Raw genomic sequence first — 5,583 nt, forward strand, 5'->3', positions numbered from 1 at the left:
AAGTTTTTAGTCTTGGGAATTTGAGAATTGAGATTGTGGGCCACAGATCAGTGATAAAATGGCATTTTGTTGAACTGAGGGACATGCAGATGGAGTGGAGAGTGCCATGACTATAGACAGAGAAGGCCCAGGTCAGAGATTTCTTGCATAAGTCCCTTGTCTAGGGGTAAATAGTTGGCCCTGAGAGATATTTCAGCCAGGACATAGTAGATGAAAAAAATAATAATAATACCTTTACAAACTGAATGGATGTCCTAGCAAATAGATGAATGCAGCCCCTCACCTTGGGCAAGGTTATTAGGTCTTTGCAGCAGTTTTTGTCTGGGAAAAGGATTAGGGTGTGTGCTCCTTAGTCTGGTTGGAGCCAGTCAAAAGATTTCAGGCTGCTTATTTGTGACCTTGCTGGGGCTCAGAGTTTGTACCTGAAAATAAGAGTCTGATATCTGAGCTCCCTGAGCCTGAAAAATAGGGGTTCCCTGTCCAGCTCTAAATAGGAAAATCCTGTATCAACTTTATAGCTCATAAAATGTCTCTCATTTGTAAAATGTAATCATTTAGTTGTTTAAATTATTAGAGAAACTGAGTCTTTGTCAAAGGATAAAATTCTTGCTTTTTAAACCTTCTAATTATCAGTTTGGCTGAGTGAATAGGTGACTTCATAGTGAATTGAGATTCTGTTGTGAAGAATTTTAAGAGTAAAAAAAATTTTTTAAAAATGGCATGATGTAAAGAAAGAATCTTGTATGATAAATTTTGTCCTGAAACAGAATGGCTATATAAAAAAGTAAAAGGCAGAACAAAAAATAAAGAAAGTTTAGAATGCTTATAGATTGTCTGTGCAGGTTAAATGAAAAAAAAAATTGTAAAAAAATATACATGTGATCCAATTGACTATGCATTTCCCTTAAAATCTTTTGACATGTAATCTTATTTTAACCAATGTTATAGGCCTTTTAATATTTGACAAACCTTCCAGAATCAAAAGTCTAAATTTGGGCTTGGCACCCATAGTGCAGTGGTTGCAGTGCCGGACACATGCACCGAGGTTAGCAGGTTTGAATTTGGTCCAGAAAACAAAAAGTTCAACTCTAAATTTGATCTTTTTGAAATATTAAGATCACAAAGAGGCATAGAAAAACAAACTAAACTTAATTTATTAAAAATGTATAAAAAACATTGTCAAATATAAAATGATGATTAATTTTGTATAATAGTTATATATATATATATATATATTCCAATATTATAAAGCATTGGTTTGCCCTAACATATATTATCAGTAATAAGTTTAATTCATCTAAAAAAAAATGTTTTTTATGTAACTGGCTGAGGCCAAAGTTTATCCTAAAAAAAAAAAGAAAGGGAAATACAAATTCTCTCGAATTCAAATTCCTGATGTACATGAAACTAGGCTAGTTTATTATGGCCTTTTATTTGAAGTATTATTGGTTCCTTCTATATTCTGTTTTCCAGAAGTCAAGAAAATAATTCTCTGCCTTTTAAGCTATTTGTAGCTTTTCAAGCAATGTATGTACTTATGAGCAGAATTTAAAACATGTATTTTTCTCTCTCCTTAATTTCTATGAAATTTATAAGTTTTATTAATTTCTGACAATGCAGTTATTTGCACAAATTCAATAAGAATCTGCTTTGTTCTATAAGACATAATGAAGGCACTAGTATTTTAACAAGGCTTTGGCTGGAATAGCATTTCCAGAGGTATCCAGACTACATTAAGGAATTAAAGTTGACTTTATAAGGCAAATAATGAAAGCCCTTTGGAAAACTAGCCAGATACCCATCAGTAACTTTTCCTGATCTGTAATAAGTAACGAAGGTTGCTTGCTGTTGAGTCTGAAAAATTAAAAGGTGCTTTGGGAAGCTCAAAAGAAGAGGAATGTACCCAATGCATATAGGTATCTTATGGCACAGATGAAACCTGGGCTCATAAAAGACTCCTGAGAAAGTGTGGCCTGAACTTTCCTTATAAAAGTTTCCAGCAAAACCAAAGAGTCTAGATGACTAATAATTCTTACTGTGCATTATGCAAATAATCAGTATACTGAAGGTACAGGTTATTTTGGCAACTGAGTTGATTCTACTGTAATTTATCTTTAATAAAGAGAAAAATTGGAGAGAGAGAAAAATAATTCAAAAAAAAAAAAAAAAAGGCTGTGGCTCACCTGTATTAGATCCCAGCCTTGTCTGTACTGTCAGCTCATAAAGGGAGTCATAACTGTTTTAGTAAATTGAACTGTTAAATAAGACTAAGAGACTGGCCAAAGAGTGTGATGTGAATGTGCATCTCGGAAGAGAGACCTGGGGTAAAAATGAGTAACAAACAAAGGAAGCCCACCCCATAGCTACTATGTTGAAGCACTTTAAGAAGAAATTTGTAGGTGACTATGAAAGCTAATAAGTCCTTATGAGCAGGAGTGGCTCCTCTTTAGAAATGGATAGCTGTCAGAGAAAAGTTTAAAAAGATCCCTAATGTCTGAAGCATGGCACAAAGTTACTGGAAAGGGGGTTCACACTGAGCAGTTTCCGTATAAGATACCTGGCTACAGCTAGTAATGAACCAACCACCTTGGTTGAAAAGGCAGGTCACGACAGTGCTAGTAATACAGGGACAGGAAGGAAAAGTGCTTTCCACCTGACCTAGAGTAGTGGTGCTGAAGATATTGACAGATCTGGTACCGAGAGACATTGCTGCAGAGACATAGAAGCCTTTTGTCTCCTTCAGAAGTGTTCCATAAGAGGCCACAAAAAAATATACAGCTACAACTGCCCAAACCAGATCTGGTGTCTGCCTTGGAAATGGAGGCCGTTTATGACTCAGCCAGAGGAAGGACTGGGCCCAAACTGGCCCAGTGATGGCCGCGGGTCTAAGTGAAAAATAACCCCCCAGGGCTGTGCTCAAGGTACAGCCTTGAGCCTATTTATAGCCTATTGCGCTATAAAGTTTCTAAGACCAGCAGTAAGTACCTTACCACAGTTTGAGCTCCCACCAAGGACTGGGTCAGACAACGGGCCAGCATTCATCTCCGAATTGATCCAGAAGATGACTAACATCCTGGCATCACTTGGAAACTCCATGCAGCCTACCACCCACAAGGCTCGAGAAAGGTGGAATACATGAATAGAGCTATCAAAGCAAGTTTAGGAAAAGTATGCCCGGAGACAAACTTACAGTAAGTAAGTGCCCTGCCCTTCATGTTATTTAAGATTAAATGTACTCCTACTAAGAGGACAGAATTCTCACAGTGTAAGATCTTATATCATAGGCCAGCCCCCTTACTACAGAGCTTGCCAGGATCCCCCTCAAAAATTGGAAGAAATAGAATTAAGGAAGCAGTTACAGGCACTAAAAAAGGTAACAGAGGCAATATCGGAACCAGTAAATAAAAGGTGTCCTGTTAGTTTGTTCTCCCTTGTCCACCTTTTCTCTCCAGGAGCTGCAGTGTAGGTCAAAGATTGGAGCCTGTCTCCCCTGAGGGCAAGATGAAAAGGCCCTTACAATGTTATCCTGACCACACCTACAGCTGTGAGAGTAGCAAAAATTCCTGCTTAGATCCATTACAGCAGAGTGAAGCCTGCCATGGAACCAGAGGAGAACCTGTCCCCGCCTAAGAGAAACCAGACTGAGCAGTATGTGAACAATGACAGCTGATCCTGAGTTCCCATGGCGTGGGCTCCACATCTCAATGACTCCTGAACCTTGGGAAGCTAACTCGGATCCTGACAACCCCCTCAAGCTTATGTTGCAGAGAACGGCAAGCCTTGCTCCAGTAACACCCCGGGAGCTGACTAGTCCACACACAGCCAAAGCATGAGAATCTACGTTATCGTAGAACTGTTCTTTATTGGACTCAAGAGAGCTAAGTAAACTTTAGTTTGTGTAAATATTCAGGATGCTAATGTAAAAAATTGTACAAAACAGATTAGCTTTAAATTATACATCCCCCTGGTTAACTTCACTACTGTTCGCCATCACCGGCCCTCTTTTGATCCTATTACTACTTCTCATCCTTGGCCTCTGTATTATAAACTGCCTAATAGCTTTCATGCAGGCTAAGATCGACACTATCCAGATAATGGTTCTCCCACTCTCAGTACCATAGAAGGAGACTACCACAATGAGGACTCATGATTGAACCTCAAATGCACCTAGGAAAGGGGGGAATGTGAAGGCCGAGCCAAAGCCATTTTAATGACGGACACCACCACCATCTTAGGCCCAATGAGTCAGCATAACGTCCCCCACCCATCCGAAAGATAACACCACCCCATGGCACGGAAACCTATGACCCATCACGAGCTAATGCCTGACCTGTAATCTGCCCATGCCCATAGCAACCAATCAAAATCGTACCTGTACTTTACCCCTCCCCTTGTTTTCTGTACCCTATAAAAACTGATTGCACCTCCAGGGCGGGGCTCTTCCTCGGTGTGCTCACCAGGAGAGTCCAGACCCTGGCTTGAATAAAGCTTGCCTCTTGATCTTTGCATCAGAATGTGTCTCAGACTAACTCTGGGGGGATGGAGAAAAATCCAGGCACAACAGTGGAGGGGGACTGTGAGATGGCAGGGCCCTCGCAGCATGGGGAACACTTAGAGAATCCTTCCAATTCCTTCTCCTCCATTCCCAAAACAGCCATTTTCCTTTCTTCATGCTCCCTCTGCCAGAAGTCACATAGCTCTTTTTTTGTCCAGTTAACAATTCAGAAAACCTTGTGATCTTTGCCTTCCTCTTTCTTATAATATGTTAATGAAATTGAATAGAAACTACTAAGTCACATAGTTCTTCCTTTGTTTTGTCAACTATGCTGAGATCCTCATGGTGATCTTGCCCTTCTTACTTCTGGTCATATGTTAATGAAGTTGAGTAGAAACCATTAGCAAGATGATTTGTCTTTATGAAAGTCTTTTATGTTTTCCAATTGTACTATAAGGCCAAAATTATGTCTTTTGCTTATGCTATTTCCCCATACTGTCTATGCTGCTTCCCCCTGGACAACCCTGTACAGATACTATGAAATAAAGCTGATTTTGTGCTTTGGGGCTGGCTATAGCCATCAGCTCAGTCAGACCTCCTGATACCATCTTACATTTCTGTGTCTTCTCTTATTGCTGTATTTTCCTCATTCCCCACCAATTCCACTCTGGTTTGCTCCCCTTCATCGTGATAGTTCATGACAATAAACATGCATGGTATCCTTGCACAGTTGCCATGCTAATCTTTTCTATATTGTTCCAATTATAGTACATTTATTGCCATTCAGCAGGCTTAGGAAGCTCTATTTCATGTTTCTTAGTTTTTATCATGAATGTGGTATTTTTTAAATGCTTACTAATTGTTTTAAGTTTTTAATTATTATAGATACATAATAGTACATATTTATTGGATACATGTGATACTTAGTTACAAGTATACAATGCATGATAATCAAATCAGATTAATTGGGATATGCATAATCTCCAGCATTTATCATTTATTTGTGTTAAGGAACATTCTAATTCTAAACATGTAAAAATTTATTGTTAATTATAATTTCTCTATTGTCCTACCAAATACTAGAATTT

The 5,583-nt window shown here is 38.8% G+C and overlaps 1 non-coding gene across 1 annotated transcript; it reads right to left on the minus strand.

The window, feature by feature from the left end:
* Positions 1-5,179: 5,179 nt before the first annotated feature.
* On the minus strand, positions 5,180-5,285 carry LOC111723977. Its single transcript, XR_002772373.1, has one exon. It is a non-coding gene; the product is annotated as a U6 spliceosomal RNA (small nuclear RNA).
* Positions 5,286-5,583: the final 298 nt, after the last annotated feature.

Source organism: Otolemur garnettii, unplaced genomic scaffold (assembly GCF_000181295.1).
Source record: "Otolemur garnettii isolate 467f Iridium unplaced genomic scaffold, OtoGar3 scaffold00017, whole genome shotgun sequence".
In the NCBI taxonomy this organism is placed as follows: Eukaryota; Metazoa; Chordata; class Mammalia; order Primates; family Galagidae; genus Otolemur; species Otolemur garnettii.